The 19,471-nt window shown below is 36.7% G+C and overlaps 1 long non-coding RNA gene across 2 annotated transcripts; it reads left to right on the top strand.

The window, feature by feature from the left end:
* Positions 1–13,461: 13,461 nt before the first annotated feature.
* On the top strand, positions 13,462–18,220 carry LOC109115956 (uncharacterized). Of its 2 annotated transcripts, none has more exons than XR_002023617.2 (3): positions 13,462–13,687; positions 16,424–17,434; positions 17,505–18,220. It is a non-coding gene; the product is annotated as an uncharacterized LOC109115956 (long non-coding RNA). The 2 variants fall into 2 exon arrangements; XR_002023618.2 differs by lacking the exon at positions 13,462–13,687 and adding an exon at positions 13,696–16,339.
* Positions 18,221–19,471: the final 1,251 nt, after the last annotated feature.

The raw sequence follows: 19,471 nt of genomic DNA, 5'->3' as shown, positions 1-19,471 counted from the left end.
CAGCCCTTTGACAAGTTACATAAGCTAGAGCATGCAATAGTTGGTTGTTTTCTCTATTGACACACATAATATTTGCATCCAAAAAAAATACTTAACTAAGTATATACTCTAGAATATGTTTATATTTCTAGAAGAGTCCTGCCTGAGGATGGTGGATTGATATGACTACTACTAAGGCATCAAAATAGGGAAAAATAATGTTGAGTCTTTGATTTTTAGCCAACATCAATACTTCAAGGTTACCTCTCCATTTAGCTTTTGTTGGTCCAAAGTTCATGTGAACTTTAGCTACTGCAGCAGTTACAAAGTTATTAGAATCCACAATAACATAAGATGTTGCTGGTAGTTCTAAGTGTGGATCATAAGAGCCAACATCATATATGGAGAAAGTATGTGAGGTATTAATTTGTGTGTTGCAATGTTGCTTGCTTTAATTGGTCAATGGTGCCTACTATTTTAGAAAAGAGATACGACTTTATTAACTCCAAAATCTGTATTGGCTATAGACAATCATTGTTATGAATGGTCCTATTTATCTGATCCCATATGAGTCTAAGCACAATGAGGAATTTTTGCAAGCATATAATTGCTTCTTACCGGATTTTGGTGGATGATTCAATTTGGTTGACCACCAATTTGAGAAGATTTTGTGTAATTCTAGGTTTGTTGTGTCCTCTGGGCTGATGCCTATGTACAATGACATCCAAATTGCTCTTGAAAATGAACATGTGAAAAAAAGGTGGTCGAAAGTTTCCTATGGGTGTTGTAAAGGACTCAGACGAATCATCTTCGTTAAGGAAACTGAGTCAATCCTTGGTTTAAATTCCTCCCTAGGCAGCTTTCAAGAAAAAAACATGTGGAGATTAAAAGGCACTAATGCTTTCTAGATTATGTACCAATTTAGGAGAGCAAAGAGCAGATGAGGTGGAGAGTTGGTTCTGATTATAGGAAATATAGACCAACTTAACTGTGAATTTACAGTTTTTCATTGGCTTCCATAGAATTTGGTATTGACCTAGAAGAGGATTTGGTAGTCTTAAGTATACTTTTGGTTACTACTTGTGGAACAAATAGTAAGTGAATCAAGTCCTTTCTCCAAGTACCATTATCATTTAACAAAAACTGAACTTTCCATTACCTTACTAGGGGTCTGTTTAGGTTTTGAACCCGTGTTGTAAACATTACCTATAGTTGGATGGATAAATGATGCTAGATTTTGAAGTGACAAGACTGATTTTTAATGCTCAAATACATTATTTATTCATTTTCTAGAGCATATAATTACTCATAATATGTCATTATCAACCTAACTACCTGTTCTTCTAGTCTATTTTGAAGCTGTAATACCTCAAGTTATATTTTAGAAATTTGCTTCCCTATAGCCGAGTACATTTTACTTTTAGTTTAAGACCACTTTCTTAACAACGAACACTCAAAGTCTAACAAAATGAGGCCTTGGAAATCAAATCAAGTAAATCTCCATTTACTAGCATGAACCCACTATAGATGACATCCAAGAAGATGCAAGCTTTGAGTGACAGGTGATTCTAGGTTTAATTTATACTATAGATTATGCTACTTACAAATTCTTGGTAACAACTTTATGCTATCCAAATACCCGAGTTATCAAATTGATGTTAGGACTGAATATGCTATTATTAAGCTAAAATTAACTTTTAAGGGATCAACCCAAAAGTTGGTGCAAGTTTCTCACCTGGTGGCACAATAGGCATGTTTCTAAAGAAAGATTGAAATTAGAGGTATAAGAGGGTTCTAAAAGCAGCTTGACTCTCCCAAATGAATGAACTTCTAGACTGACATCCCACACTTTTCAATCCAACATTATCTTCAGATGTTATCAAATGGTCCCTAACAAAACTAGTAATCAGATCTGGTTTGCTCTTTATCAATGTTTTGCCACATCACCAAATCTTGAAGCAGGTCAAGCCACAACCACTAGTGGAAGATAAAGCTGGTGTTTTCACTATTAATTCCAAGTTCTATTTTTGGCACAACTTGCAAAATATTACACCACTACTTATAAAAAAATACAATTAGTACACAAAAAATTCAAAGTGTAAGACATAGACAGTACCAAAAGACAAGACAAAAACCTGTACCTATGCTTATAATACTTGAGAATGCATCCAAGTAATTGATTGTAGCTCAGCAAGTGCGTCGGTAGTGACCACTTTCTCCACACCGACTACAATGGACTTCCCTTCTTTCAATTGGTTATGATTCAATTCTTTTAATCCTAGGTCGACCAGATTGACATTTTTGCTTTGGTGGCAACAAGTTCATAACATTATGATTAACACCACTGCTCATAAAAGAAACTGACTCATTACTAAAATAAGACATATCTGAATTAGGCATCACATATATGTGCTCAGAGTAAATTGCCTATTGAATTTCTTTCAAATAGCACTCTTCAACAAAATCATAAATGTTTAGGCCCAATAGACCAATGGCACGACATGCATGCATACATGATAATCCAACCATTTTCCATGCCTTACATGAACAACTTCTAGAAGTCAGGTGCACTATTTCTTTTTTTCCCTTATAGCGAATTTCAAATTCATCAGTTCCACATTGTGTGTACCCTAAATTTATGGACTCTGATATGTTAAACTTAAGAAAATCCTCTATATTAGGGCCCATTGGCTCTTTATATCTCTTAGCTTCACATTGCCTCCTAAATATCAACTCTGTCATTTTTAAGCGAATTGTGTTGATTAAGGACATGATAGGTTGTTCTCGTGCCTCTAACACACATGCATTAAATGAATCTGCAAGATTAGATGTAAACTTATCATACCGTCTACCCTTGAATAGAGAATTTGCCCAATGTAGTGGATCACTATCCATTGTCCAACCATAGATATCCAAATTCTGATTTTGTATTTTAATGAGGTAAAGATCAAAATTCACGGTATCCCTTATATAAATTAATAAGGGTAGACGGTGCATGCCCTTAAGGTGCTCCATCAAATGTCTTGAACAAAAAGCATGATATTCAAAATCAAACATAATTTCTACTACATGGCAAATGCTAGTATTACGGTCAGAAATAATTACTAGCTTCCGATCATCATTCAATGTGGTTTGCAAATTCTCTAAAAACTAAGTCCAATCTAGAATTGACTCGGATAAAACAATTACAAACGCAACTAGAAACATTTGATTATTTACATCATATGCATTGGCAGACCCATTAAATGGGCCACATCAATGAATAGCATTGGACGACAAACAACTTGAAAGCCATTTAAGGATGAGTGGAAAGCAACAAATAATTGATTAAACCAACCTAAATCATCAATGGTAAAAGTAGCAATTGTTACTGGATTAGTCTTGACCAACTTTTTGCACAACCAAAGAATAAGCTTATACGAATCGTTTGCAGACCCATTAAGTAATTCTTTAGCTCTCTCTTTCCCCCGCCATGCTTGTTTATAAGTTAGTGAAATGGCATGATCATGACTAAAATCCTTTATTATATATGATGAAAGATACTTAGGAGAATCACGAAGCTTTTCCAACAAAACAACACTTATGAATTTATTTGATATACGAAGCTGACAACTTGATTCATCACCAGCTGAATGTGTATGTACGAGATTATATTTATACACCCTGTATGTTGGTCCGCCATTAACTACATTTGCTCGGATTTCCCATCCACAAGTGTTGACACCACATCTACATCGTATGTATTCTCTATCATTCTTTGGAAACTTATATGCAAATATTCTAGCAATGAAAAGTTTATTTAATGCATTTCGAAAATCATCTCCACTGTTAAATGTTTGCCCCACTCCAATTATCTCATGCTCCCAAACTAGTAATAAATTGGCATGATTATTGATGTTAAGCTCAATTGTTGGCTATCTAAAAGATGTTGCCAAATCATTTACAATATGTGCATGAGGACTTGGTTGAGTTTCAACATTAGTTTGCTTTATGCTCTTCCAAAACACATGCACCTTTGCACTCTCATTATTAAACTCCAACAGATTTGAAATGTCACATGGCCCATTTAGTAAAGAAGCTTGTTTTGTTGAGATGTGTTGTATAATGTAAGCTCACGCTATTAGCATTAACCTTCAAGCTACCACACACTTTATCAACAAATCCATTAAAATCTATTTGGCTGTCAACACGAACCCCAATTATAGTATCCTCAAAAGTGCAATAGCATAATAAGACCTTGTGTGGAGTTGTTGCCATTTCTACACAATAAACAATATGAAAACCTTGTCATAAATCAAAATAAAGACATAAACATATAAATTTAAATAAAGAGGCTATGCGATCTTGTAAATATTATGAATCATGTATCTAATTTTATCACTGTGAATTATTCAATCCATATTAATCTTTTATCCCATCCTTTTCCTTTATACATATTTCATAATACACTATAAAATGTGTTAATTATGATGCTCAAACATCTATTCGACAATGTGATGATGGTTGTAGGGATGTGAATCATTAATTATCATAATATATATGCTTAAACTATAATTTAAAAAAAAAGGTTCCCATAAAAAAAGGTCACATACTTTGCATTTCAACATTTGCATTCTCTTCAAATATGATTTCTAAGGTAGATAATTTATAAATTGGAAAAGGAAAAGCATTATCATCCTTCCCTTCATTTATTTAATATATAATTTATACATACTTTGTATTTCAGCATTTTCACTCTCTTTATTTGTTGCATTTTGTTGATTTAATGTGGGAATATTGAAATTCAAGCAGGTCTGAAACAGGAAAAAAATGATATTCAGGCAATCAAATCAGTCTTGTCCAATCTAAAACTTAAGTGTTGAGTGTGAATTCCATATCTAGAACCTTGTACAAGAGTCTTGTACTTATATGATTCAAAGTTCTTGAGAATGCCAAACTTTGAATCAATTGGAATATATTCCAAAAAGTTGCATTGATATTCTAACATGTCCTTAGGTGCATCATTATTTGTAAAATGACCATAATGAGTTGTGTCCTTGTCAGTGCCAAATTTGGTTCTGAATGGTGAGAATGATAACAAAATTTCTATGGTTACAGGATGTAAGTTTAAGTGAAATTTCATTTGCTAAAAGTCCCTTTAAAATTTCCTAAATTAGTTATTTCTTATTAACGATGACATAACCTAACTTTGGTATTTACTGTCATCTTAATTTGACATTTGCTACAAATTATTTTCTCTAAAGAATACTTCCATTAGAAAGTTTGGGTCTTCCAGGGACATTGCAGCTCTGTTCATGGAGATCCCATGTAAGTTTCATTTCAACCTTTTATTGACATTTCAGAGAAATATCATTAGTGTTTTAATTGGATTTGTGCAGTTAATAGAAATAGTTATTTTAGGAATTAACAAATCTTTCAGATTAAGGTTTCTCATTGGATAGGTTATGCTAGTCTATATCAATGAATGGTACAGGTTTGATAGAATTTACCAGCTCTTAAACTCTTTGAATTGATCTATTGAATAGGTTTATCTAGTGGAAATTCAAGCAGGTCTGATGATATTCAGGCAATCAAATCAGTCTTGTCCAATCTAAAACTTAAGTGTTGAGTGTGAATTCCATATCTAGAACCTTGTTCAAAGTTCTTGAGAATGCCAAACTTTGAATCAATTGGAATATATTCCATTTTGATATTCTAACATGTCCTTAGGTGCATCATTATTTGTAAAATGACCATAATGAGTTGTGTCCTTGTCAGAAATTTGGTTCTGAATGGTGAGAATGATAACAAAATTTCTATGGTTACAGGATGTAAGTTTAAGTGAAATTTCATTTGCTAAAAGTCCCTTTAAAATTTCCTAAATTAGTTATTTCTTATTAACGATGACATAACCTAACTTTGTATTTAATCTTAATTTGACATTTGCTACAAATTATTTTCTCTAAAGAATACTTCCATTAGAAAGTTTGGGTCTTCCAGGGACATTGCAGCTCTGTTCATGGAGATCCCATGTAAGTTTCATTTCAGATTAAGGTTTCTCATTGGATAGGTTATGCTAGTCTATATCAATGAATGGTACAGGTTTGATAGAATTTACCAGCTCTTAAACTCTTTGAATTGATCTATTGAATAGGTTTATCTAGTGGTGGATATTACTAGCTCTTTAACTATTTGAAAGGAGATTTTTCTTTTGTTTTCTGGCCTTTGAATCAGCCTATTCAACTGAAGTGGCAAGGGCAATCTATTAAAAAAAGTAGTGACACATATTCTATCAAATAATCTAAAGAACTTCTATATAGCATTTAGCCTAGGTCCTCAACCTAGGCCTTTGAGTAGAGGTTCCTGTTAGTCAAAGGGAATAGTCTCAAAAAGAGAAGTTTACATATGTTTATATGATTAACCTTAAGACTTAATTTGAAGCATTTATAATAAGAACTTTCCATTAAGGAGGTTAGTTAGATTTAGGTACTGAGAACAAATAACCATATGGTGAGGAAAAAAATAGCATTAGAATTAAATTATAATTTCCTACTCCTAATTATATGCACAAGCTTAATAATATGCATATTGTCAAATACTTCAAAATTATTTGGTTCTTTCCAAGAATAAGATCATCTTAATACTTGTGGAATTGAAGTTAGCCCTTTTCATTTACATACTAAACTCCATGGTTTATGCCATTAAGATCAGCCCTGACCAACCCACCATGCTTGAATTCTAAATCAGGCCTAAGAAGGTGGAGTCTTTTGGTCAACAGTGCTAGACAAGATCCTAACAAATTAAAATCTAGTCAAAAGAGGTCTGCAGGTGACAGATTTGGATTGCCTCTTATGCAATGGTAATGTGGAGTCTTCTGGTCACTTACTTATTCATTGAGAACTGAATTTATTCATTGGAGCTGGTTAAGGATATTAGGTGTTTTTGATGCCAAATGGTGCTTCCTAGTTGCAGTGAAGGGTCTCATTGAGGTATGGCATCTAGAAGGCTTAAGTAGAGCTGGAAAGGTAGCATGGAGCATACTTCCTTCAGCAGTGTTATGGGCTGTGTGTAGTGAAAGAAACAGGAGATTGTTTGAAGGGATTCAAGCTTCAAAGGAAGAAATCCTACGTAAAATTCTGGGGATGGCTAATTCTTTGTTGGCAGTTCACCCTCTGTTTAGAAATAGACATCCTAGTTCTTTCTTTGATTCACCCTTTGTTTAGAAATATACATCCACATTGTAATGTATTATACAGGGTTTAGTTATAACTTTTTGAAAAAACAAAATCAACCACGTTGTCAAGCACCCCCTTAATTTATTAATGATTTTCTTGGAATGCGTCATGGTGACTTTTTATAACCTCCAGAACTAAATCATTGGTGGTCTAATTTTTTACACCACTTTTAGGATATGGCCCATTAGCCAACAGATTGATGTACCCATTGACCTACTTTTTCTCCTATGATTTTAGATCTGGAGTTAAAGAAGTAATTTGTTCTACTTATTAGGAAGATGGTAGTTGTTGCCATACTTCAGAACCCATTGTTGAGTATGGATCATGAAAACAATGGTTTTTTTTTTCACAAGTAAAAGAGCTCGGATAATCATAAAGGAAATGGGCAGAAGTAGTAAAAAATGATTTAAACACCAATAATTCAATAGTGAATATGGCTTTAAATAGAACAGATTGACGAAATGGAATTCATATAGCCGGTCTCATATAGTTGGGATAAAGCATGGATGATCATGATGATGACATTGAAGTAGAGCTCCCTGTCACTGAAAATCTGAACTGGAAAAAAAGATTGGTTGTTTTGGTTTGAAAATAGTTAAACTTGCAATGCCATTGAAGATGCCATACCTCCGAGGACAGGGGTTGATGGGTAGGCTGGCTAGAGGAGCAGTATTTTTCATTTTTGGCCCTTTTATTGCCTCAATACCTAATTCCATTCTCAATTTACAATTAAAAAGTATTTTCTTGACTGTTCTTGGGTGCATGCTCAACATTATGTCCTTTTGTTTAATGTGATTTTTTCCTATTATTCTTTTCTTAGGTTATGCTCCATAGACTTGGATCAATATTATAGGTTACCTATTCTTTTGCACTATATCTGAATTATCAATGCCTTTGACTTGAGATTTTATTCTTAATTTGTGGTGCATTTTATTTAATTTTTGAAGCCTTGTGGTATTCCTGTAATCTTAAATCAATAAGATAGTTCAAGGGAATAAATCAGTTTTCAAATCAACTGAAAATGGTTTTATAGTCATATATCTGCAATTTCCCTTCATCCATGTTTTTGCTTTCATGAGTTATGACCATTTTGATCAAATGAACCCAACCATTGAAGATTTCAGGTTGGGAATTTTGTCTGATGAAATCTAGAAGTATGAAAATATGAAGTAAGAATCATCTTTATGTCATCTGTCACTTTTTTGGGCAAATGATGCTAAGGCCTTATTTAATTTTGGTTTGTAGTTTGCACAGCTTTAAATTCAGTTGATTTTTTCTTCTCAGCATTCTGGTTCAAAAGATTCAAAACTGGGTCACATCAAGAAATATTTAATGTTTAAGGGCATCAAAGGCTGGGATAGACCTGGTGGGTTTAGAATAAGAGTGCCATGTGCAAGGTTTCATAGTAAATCTTCATAGTTCTTTTAACTTTTTCTTGCTGTGTGTTCATGTGCTTCTGGGACTTGGATTAAAGTTTAATGCTTTGTATTTGTACTGCTTGAAAATGAGACAGATAGTGTAGAGTTGTAGACTAATACTTATGCCATCTAAATTGGACTGAAGACACCATGAATTAAGTTTTAGAAACAACCTAGTCCTCAATGTTCCGCTAATAATAGTAAAACAAGTTAGTGTATTTGGCTTTACAATTAATAAATGAATAACGATTCGTCCAGTCTAGCCTAAGAAAGATTTGAGGTTTCACGACAAGGAATGAGTAATTTTTAAATTGAAGAAGGCAATATGTAATTGTTAAGTACATGGAATACTGTTTGCAACGTATGCTTCATGCAGCACTCCAGTCATTAAAACCCATTTATTCATTGAGGTGGGGTATATTATAATTTTTACTTTAAAGACCAATGCTAGAAAATGAATTAGAAACAGAGTAAATATCTTCTACTTCCCTACACTGGTAAATGGGTACCAATATAGGTTAGCTCATATCATTATCATGCATCCTCACTCATACCTAACTTAACGAAACTATTAGATTTGGGAATTTGGCCCATTTCAGATTTGGGAATTCCACGCCAAATAACCAATGTTAGAAAGTAAATTAGAAACAACCGCCCATTTAGTACAACAGGCATGCAAGGAGAATCAACAAACAAATGTATTGAATGGACTTTTTCATAAACTAAAACAAAATGAACTATGTATAGAGAAATTATCTAATACCTGTTAGTATGCTTCTTTAGTAAGGATTGTCTTCAACACATTGGGAAAAACCAATGAAGGAGAGGGAGCGCAGCCGAAGTTCAGTCAAGGATCAGTCAAAGGCCAAGGGAAAAGTTACAGGAAAAAACAGTAAGAGAAGAGGAGCGCTGCTGGGGAGACTGAGGGGGAGCGAGGAAGGAGAAAATGAGAGTGAGAAAGAGGAGCGCTGCTGGGGAGGAGTACTTGTAGTTGCAGTTGAAGAGAAGAGAGTTGAGAGTGAGAGAACAAAAGTTGCAGTTGCAAAAGCAGTCAAAGAGAAGAGAGTTGAGAGTGTGAGAGAACGAAAGAGAGAGAATAGGGAGGGCGGGAGATAACAATGATCTTGGGCCCTAACAGGGTCATTTTAGTCTTTGCAATTTAAGGGTAAATTTCAAAATAAAATTTTAAATAAATGTTATTGTGACATGGAATCCGAGTTGGATTGCTACCTCACAGGAAAAGCATAGGTAAAAGTGTGATGCTTACGTGGCGTGGGAATTGGTCTTATAATTTCAAAAGTTGAATTCGAGAGTCATTGTAAATTCTGTATGGGCTGGCCTGGTGTTCAGATTTTTCCCTATTAATTTGTAGTTATTATTAGACAAATTTCTTAATTACCCTTATGATTTAGTTAATTAACTAACTTTACTCTTATTGCTTACATGTTGTCTTAGAGTACCCCTAAATTTTTTTAATAATTGTTTAAAACCACTTTGTCATTAACATTGTTAATGTTAAGATGAAAAAGACTATACCTATTATTTTCCTTCAAAATTTCACAATGATTCATTGATGTTCCATATATATCAAAGAGCAATAAAGCTCTCAGAGCACAACATTGAAACTTCCTCATCAAGAGCAGGTGCCACCAGCTTCGGTCTCGATTCGTAATTCTCCACTAGGGAGCTAGATTCAAAGGCGACAGATCTCATTAAAGTTCTTCAACACCTGGGTCAGGAAGTGGTGGGTAATTCTATTTGCTTCCATTTCCTCGTCATCACTAACACCTACACCTCCCCTACCACCACTTCTACCACCATTCAGAGACGAGAGACGAGGCAAACAAAGATTTGTTAGGGCTGAGAGATTGACCAAAGGCTTGGAGAGGCTTAACTATGCCACCGAAAACAAAAATGGACGAGGTTTGAGAAGATGCCTTGTATCTTTTCAAAAGGCAGACTTTGTAGAAGCGTAGTCATCAGAGATTAGGCAGTCGACCCTTACAACAACATTGTCCACCTGAGTTACTAGACTATGGAACCAACGAGACACAATGCAATGGCGGCCCAACACCTTTACATCTTCGATCTTGTTGAACATAATCAGAAGAAAAGAATCTGGTGATCAATCGAAATGATCCATCTTTGCCACCTCTACCATGGATGGCTTCGACCATATTTTTCCATTGACATTCGAACGTTGAGAGGCCATTGCAACTTCTAAAACTTGGGAAGAACGACACAAGAAGAACTCTTGCCCTCTTTGTCTGGTTCCTTGATGGTTTCTTCATCTAGTTTCATAACCCGTAAGTGTTGGAAGTGAGGGAGACAACATAGTTCACATAATTGCCATTGTCGAACCTTGACCTTCCTGCCTAGAGATGCTTCTTCGAGGGCTTATGCATATTTTTCATCACTAGCAATAGCTTCGATATTAGATTTTGGTCCTTGGATGTCATTACCTCGTTGTCGACATTGATCACAATGATCCTCTATGAAGGTTACCACTGCTTCTCTCCTCTACTCTCGTCACTCTATTCCTCGTCGAAGACAATGAACAATAACCTTTCACTTTGTTTAGCTTTCTTGGGATGCAACTAGTGCACCACGACTTCGGTTATGAATGATCTCGGTGATGACACCCTTAAGGTATCCATTGGGTTCACCGAAGTCAAGGCTTCTGAATATGGCCAATCCCTTCTGGTGGTGGGTGTGGGACTTCAACACTTATGCTACACTCTAATCGAACACTCATCCTTCTTACTATAATAGATGAACACTAATCCAGCACCCTTACACTGCACTTTAATCACACGACCCATCTCCTAGGGCTAGGGTTTTGTGGTGGCGGGTAAAGATGCTCTCATTCTATCTCTTTCATTCTCTCCCTTTTCTTCTTCTCTTTCTCCCCTTAGTTAAATTCTAAGAAGATAGTAGTCTCAAAGAATGGGTCAAATTTCATTAACCGATTAATAGATTGTACAAGCTGAATATATACAAGAAGAATAAAGAATAATCTGGAAACAATTAGAGGCATAACACTTTAAGTTTATGAACCACAAAATATACCCAATAAAGACAGACCCAAGGTTTCAAATTTCGATACAATACGCTCGATACAGGGTGTATTGTATCGTATCTTTAAATGTTCGATACAAGATATGGTGGAAAGTCGACGGTATCATCGTTTTTCTATTGTATCAGGCCCACCCATATCGAACCGTATCAGGCCGTATTGAGGGTGTATCGTGGCGTATCGGGGGTGTATCAGGGAATATCGACCGGTACACTACAAAAAAGATATGCCCAAAACTGAAAAAAAAAATAAAGGGGAAAGAAAGTTCTTTCCCCTAAAAAAATAAAATTCTTTCTCCTAAACTTTTTTTTTCACCCCCAAATGACCCTAAAACTCCAAATCAAATTCCTAGAGTGCTAGATTTGCAAAAATTTGCAATAAACAAGTGTGAATTTTTTTGTTTAGAAGATTTTTCAAATTTTGAAAAAAAATATGGAAAAATAGGTAAGTTTATTCATTTTTTATAATATCTTGTGATTTCTTTTTTTTTTCTTGAATGTTTAAATCAATGTTGACCTACATTTTTTTACATTCAAAATCACAATTTTTTTGTGTTATGAGTATTATGGAAATTCCATGAAGATATTTGGGGAGACATAATATGTTTTTGATCTATGAATTTGTCTTTCATATCGATAGAGCATTTGAAATTTCTTCTTTAATATATTTTTTATATTTTTAGAATTAAAAATTAAAAATTAATAATATTTTATCATTTTATCACAATGATTGAATATATTATAATTCTATGGATGATCTATCATATCCAACAATTGAAATTTCTTCCTTAATAATTATTTTTATATTTTTATAATTAGAATGATTAATAATTAATTATATTTTATCATTTCATCACAATGATTGAATATATTATAATCCTAAAGATGATCTACCATATCCACAAAGCAATTAAAATTTCTTTGTTAATAACCATATTTTGAATATATTGTATAATGTTTATTTATTTTTTATCTTTTATAATTTTTGAAAATAAATAATAAATAATAAATTTTTAAGTAATAATTAATTATTAATTATATTTTCACTAAGAAGTTGTGTCAATGCATGTTTTATGCTTGGATGGGAGAGTTGGGTTTTTTCATCCCATAAAACTTAAGAATTACATTTTATAAATTAAGCATAGGTTTTTTAGTGAAATTACAATTAACTACAATGTATTTCTTCATAAAATCATTAAAGTATATTAATTTAATGTATATATACCTCATTTAGGTCTTATATTTAGTGTTATTGATATATTTTATGATTTATTAAATATTTATATATAGTGTTTCCATGTATATCTATGCATTTCTTAATTTTTCTCTCAATGTATCTTAAAACATCTCTTAAAATTATCTTTCTAATACACTTGATGTTTTCAATACTCTAAACCTTGGACAGACCTCCCAGTGGATCACTATCAAATGAATTCATATATAGAGATCATATCAGCTGCAATTACGGCTATTCTTTTACGACTTTCCTTTTTTGTTTAATTTTATACATCTTTGTAATTCCATGGAAAAGTCAACAAATAGAGACAACCTAAGAAACCCAAATTTCAGAGATGAACCAATACCACCTACGCCTTGAGGATCTACTATCCACAAGGCATCGTGCCCAAGGCAATAATGGCCTAGGGCTAATACGGGCTCTTGCATCAATGTTTCCACTTTCCTTTTCTGCTTTAAGGTCATCCATCTTAGAAAAGTCAACAATCCGACACAACCTAAGGCATCCAATTTTTAAATCCATTTCTTCTTGAATATATCATAGATACCCAAGAATACAATCCTTAATGAAACAACTCTTAGCAGTTAGCACCGACATAGATACATAAATGCTCTCTCCCTCTGGTCTCTCTCCTCTGCCTCTCTCCTAGGATTCCGAACTGCCTGCTGAATTCTTCAAGCGCATAACTGATCCGGAGAAGTTCCACGTTTCCATAGTTTAGATCTGGTCGAGTCAATTCAATCTCCAAGAATCTCAGACTATAGGTAAAAGGATTTGAATTTTGCTCTGCTTTACTCTTCCCAAATTTCTGTCTCTGTTCTAGAAGAACTGGATTTTTCTTTCTTTTCCAATACAATTTTTAAGGTTTAGGGATCTCCAATTCCATAATCAGCATCGAGTTTACATGGTACAATCCCATTAAAGTTGGGATTTAGTTTCTCCTCGTATAGGATTTTGTTCTACAAATTTTGTCATTTTAATTGAGACTGAATAGATTGGGGCCATTTTCATTGGAAAATTTGTAGTTGTACAGGTACAGCCCTATGAGCTCTTGCCTCAGACAGTTTCTTTCTTTAGTCTCAAAGGGAGAGTGCACTAAATATTAGTCGGTGATACATACTATCTCGTACAACTGGTTTTTTGGGCTTACAGTAACTCCATTTTAGAACTGCTGCACATTGGCTTGGATGCAGTAGTCACCTCAAAAGGCACAATGTTGTCATCTATTCATCAAAGAAAATAGCAGCAGCTTCTAGCGGATCCCTACCCAATTTCACCATGTTCTTCAAGCAGTTACCAAATATCTATTTCTCCCTTCATCTGTACTGACCTTCTCATATTTCTCTCTCTTATGGTTGTTTTGGGTGTTCTTTTCGCGTGGATGGACATGATGGAAAGTTTCATTTCATCTAGTGAGTGCTCAGTTTATGCACTTTCTTACTTATCTCAGCCCATAATTGGTTCACGAGGTCAGATTGTTCAGATGGAACTCACTGTAAAAAATATAGGTTCTGATGTTGCACGATCTGGCTCCCCTCACGTGTCAGGTGACTCGGATGCTGATTCGGATGGTACCTCGTCAGGTCGAGCTGGAGATGGCCAAGCTTGTTTCGTTCTGCAAGAGGGAGAGTTAGAGTGTCTAGGTTGTCTTTACTCGGGGTGGGCACTCCAATGGTTAAGTTAGAGAATTTTTTTTGAAAGTTCTTTAGAGAATGGGAGAGTTTGAGAGCTCATGATCACACATACCCTCATAGGTAGAAATGAGGACTTTATACAAGTGTGAGTGGTCTAAGCACCCTTAAAACGGGTCTCGCGTTCTTGCAGAATCATTTCCGCTTAGTCAGGTGAGTTATTACATTGGTTACGTAATCTATGCGGGGGTTATGGTCCATCTAAATAACTGTAGTGCGTGCGGTGCGATAGGCTGGTCTAACGGTTTACACATTAATGCTCCTAGGATCTCGAGCTGGTAATGTATCTTCGAGACAAGTCAGCCGACTCGCCTTGTAGGTCACCATAGTTTCCTACAGCTTGGTCGGTTTCAGAGGTAGGTCGCAACAAGTTAGGAAACCTGTCAGCTCAGCCCGGCTGAGGTGGAGGTCGACCTAGGCGAGGTTCTTTAGGCCGACTTTCCGAGCTAGTTCACTTACTCAACGCCGAGGTGTCACTTGAAGGCCACGTGTCGTGATATAATTCGGACAACCAAATTACCCCTCATCAATTTCCCCCACTCCCAAACCTACGTCAGCTCGGCGAAGGGACTGACTCACTCTTCTAATCCGGTCTAAGATTGGGCGGGACTGCAGTGGATTTCAATTTTCAAATTCGAAAGAAGGGCATGCTCCATAGGTGTGCAAAATTTTGAATTCGAAATTGCATGCATGCAATGTTTTGAATTCAAAATTTCCTGCGCATGGCGCCTTTGTCTCAACCGTCGATCTGCTGTCAGCATATCTTAGTTGTTTTCCCTTCTACCCAAAGGATTGTAAATATGGGGTCCCTACCAAGGCTCCACTTGCACTATTTTTGGATTTTTTTGAGGAAGAGGTGTCTGATCTAAGGAGATCTTGGTCAAAGTGTTGTCTTTGGTTCACCTATTGAGATTCTGTCCATCATCGGTGCCAGTTTTCACTATCTCTTATCGAGTAAGTAGTTTCCTTTATCAATGTCTTTTGATCCCTTGGGGAGTAGGTCATCCGACCATAGGTGGGACGAAGAGGTGGGTCCCTCGGGAGAGTTTTCTCAAGGTGGTTTTCTGATTCTTGGGTGGGGACAGAAGAAAATGTCCAATTAGTGGAGTCCATTTTTGGTCTAGTTGTGCTTTCTAGAGAGTGCATTGTAGAACTATACAATCTTTATCAGATTCCTACTGAGTTTGATTGTATCTAGCCCGACCCTCATGAATACCCTTGGAGTCACGGCCGAGATGTTGCTTGTGTTTTTAAGGAGGCGTTGATCACCGGCCTCCGATTTCCCCTACATCCTTTTTGATCCTTTGGTGTTGTCATACTATGGTGTTTCCTTAGGTGATCTTTACCCCAACATAGTTCGGACTCTAGTAGGGATGATCTTCTTATGCCACCATTGTGGCTTTCCTTTAGATCTAGATATCTTCTCCAGCCCTATGAAAAAAGTTCCCAATGTTTCTTTATGTTTCTATCTCCCCTTCTATGGTGGCTATACGGTGTTAACTGAGTTTCCCTCCAAGGTTAAGGACTAGAAGAGTAGGTAGTTCTTCCTTTCTAAAAGTAGTGGTTGGAACATGAGTACTATTTGGTAGAGTGAGTGTCAGGGTTTTGGTGTAGAGTTGAATGGAGAGCTGTGAGCTATGGTTTAGGATTTTGTCCCCCAAAAGGTTCTAGTAGAGACCCTTTTGGCCGAGCCCATGCTTATACAGGCCGACCTAAGTCGTGTAGGTAGGTCGGCCTTCAAATTCTTTGCATCTACTTTCGGTATTGATGGTTTTTTAGCTCGGTTAACCCCTTTTTTCCTTTTCTCAGATATGGCAAGGATGGAGTCTAATGAGGGGCATTTTTGTCAACCCACTTGATGGAGGACACGTGGACACTGTCAGCAACACAACGTCCAACTCAGCAAGACAGCTCTCCAGTTCAACACGTGGCAGTTTATAATAGGTGTGTGGCTGAGCTGAAGCGATCTCGACCCACCGACAACAACAACTCGCCTGAAACCGTCCCGCGCGCCATATCTGGTTTAGTACCATTACCGAAACTATAGGGACTACTCGCCGAACTGCACGCCATGAGACTTGTAGGCAAACTGTAACTGTTGTGCGAACTTAGCAACTATAAAAGAACCTAGGGACACTCTAAAAGGTATGCGCACATAAGCTCTCACTCTCTCTCAAATTCTCTAAAAGAACCACTCACTAACTTAAGCATCGGAGTGTCACCCTGGGTAAAACTTACCCAAGCACTATAACCTCTCTTCATTTCAGCAACTCTCAGCTCGGTTTCATAAATTGGCACAATAGCTCGGCTTACCACAGATTGAACCCAGACCGAACCACCTCACCAAACACACGGGACTGAATAGATTCTATGCTTTATTTATTGGTGGGCATATTTTGTGCTTCATCGAGTCGATGTTGGAGGCATCTAAAAAGAAAGATTCAAGGAAGAAGTGAAGGGCCGAGCGTCATTCATCAATGGAGGGTACCTTGACTAGTGCCGAGGTGAGGTCACACTCGTTCACCCCCTCCTGTCTTCGATCTCGAGGTAGGCAACGACCCAATGAGTATCGATCGATATTCCATGGGCCCTACAGTCTCTCAACCTTAGATCAACTAGGAGGAATGTGTTGCTGACCCTTATACATCGGACATACCTCACTTCGTTCTGTGTGCCAACATCTCTGTACTCGATTGCATAACCAATGCCTACGTAGCTCTTCGGGTGGCAAGGGGCATGTTGCTTCCTGAGGATGTGCGGTATTATCGCAGCTTGAACCCAGTTGACACCAGGACTTGGTTGACTCTATGCATTGTCCAGGTTTGTCTTCATTCGAAGTTTCTATCTTTTGGTCATGTGAATCTTGGTAATCATATCTTTTTTCTTTTAGGTAGGCGAACACCATAGGGCAGGTCCTATTGGATCAGGTTGCTATGAGCCAAAAGGAGAGAAGCAAACTGTAGGCCAATGTTGGCCTACCTCAGATGCATGGGATCTACCTCAGTGCAGAGGAAGACTATTAGTGATTCATTGAGCTGAGCAGGAAAATGCAGCATGAGCTGGCCGAGGCCCGAGAAACCATTGCTGCCCAAGAGAGACAACTGGAAGAGAAGCGGACCAAGTATGCTGAAGATATCCACCAGGCCGAGGAGGCAACTGTTGCTTGTTTCCATAGCTCTCCTGAATATGATATGGAAAAGGTGGAGCTATTAATCCCTACAATGCGAAAGGGGTTTAAACTCTGTCATCATTGCTTAAGGACACTGCATTCCAATTTTGATTTTGGCATTTTTTCTGTGAACTATGTGCCGAATGAGCTTGCTGTGTAGGTCGATAGGGAGCCCTTGACTCCCGAGGAGGGTGAAGGAGTAGATGGCGAAGAAGAGCCTACGAGCTTGTGAGCTATAGGGCGGTTATGAAGATTACGTCAACTTGACTAGTTTCTGTTTCTTCTGGTGTTTCTGGGAGCCTGCGAGCTCTTGGAAGGTGATCTCTTGGGCCTGTGTGTCCGAACATCCAAACTTATTGATGCTAAGTTTTTTTTTCTTTACATACATGTATCTCGATCACTGGCCTTTTTGCTTAATAAAACTTAGTGTTTTCACATCTGGTACCTTCTTTTAGATGGAGCTTTTTCTTGTTTATCTGTTACTCTAGTTAGGTCGGCTACGTGCCTTTGAATGCAAAATGTTTATCTGGTACGCTAGTTAGGTTGGCTACGTGCCTTTCACAAGTCCGCGGACGTAGCTCAGAACACTTCTTTTCAATGGTAATATCTTCTCAGGTTGTCTATGTTCCACACATGGGGTACCATCTTCCCCTCAAGTGTTTCGAGCTTGTACACATTTCCACCTATCACCCTGGAGCCTCTATAAGGGCCTTCCCAATTTGGGCCTAGCTTTCCCACACCAGGTTCAGGTACCATGACCTTCTTGAGTACTAAGTCGGCAACTCTGAATTGGCATTTCTTAACTCGGGTGTTATTGTACCGAGCTACTCGCTGTTGGTATGTTGCGGTCCGAAATAACACTCGGGTGTTATTTCACCCTAGGACTGAAATTTTACCAAAAACCCACTGGGCTGGGTAGTCAAACCATCGATCAAACCGATCCAGAGAACAAGTTTTGGCTTTCTTATTTTAATTATTTCTTTTAATTTGCAACAAGTCATTCCTTCAAACCAGATGGTCGAACAACTGACCTGAAAACTGGTGGCAAAAGAGGTTTTGGTTCCAAGTAGGTTTATTGATCTAACTAATATAGACGTTGTTGTGAACTAAAAAGTTTATTGATCTGGTTCCAAGTAGGTTCATCAAAATTTTTCCTCTAGTCTAGGCCTCCCCACAAACAAACCCATGGAATTTGATATGTGAGACCAACAAATTAATTGTTTTCTTTTCATCACGAATAAACTTGTTAATTGCTGATCTGTGAACCCACTTCCTACTTGTCTTGAGAACATGGATAAGATGGTACCTTGGCAATCCCTAAAAACTCCTCATATTCACAAGGGTGCAAAATTACCCAAGTTGGACCCATCAAATTAAGTTTAGTTCAATGGTTAGTCCATTTAATGATCTGTGAACTCACTTCCTACTTGCCTTGAGAATATGGCTCTAAGATAGTACCTTGGCAATCCCTAAAAACTCATATTCACAAGGATGCAAGATTAGCCAAGCTGGACCCATCAAAGTTTTAGTTTGATGGTGAATCCTTTTGTATTGTTGTAGTTCTTGTCTTGTATTACTTGCATTCCAACTCTCTCTCTCTTTCTCTCTCCCAATTTTGTGATCGATAATAGTAAAATTGTATAAATATTATGGCAAATTCAATATGTAAAAAACAATGTTTGGAGATA

The sequence above is a fragment of the Nelumbo nucifera genome, chromosome 1, assembly GCF_055504915.1.
Source record: "Nelumbo nucifera cultivar China Antique chromosome 1, China Antique-T2T, whole genome shotgun sequence".
Lineage (NCBI taxonomy): Eukaryota > Viridiplantae > Streptophyta > Magnoliopsida > Proteales > Nelumbonaceae > Nelumbo > Nelumbo nucifera.
The sequence above is the reverse complement of the archived record's forward strand: the minus strand, read 5'-3'. Positions and strand labels throughout refer to the sequence as shown.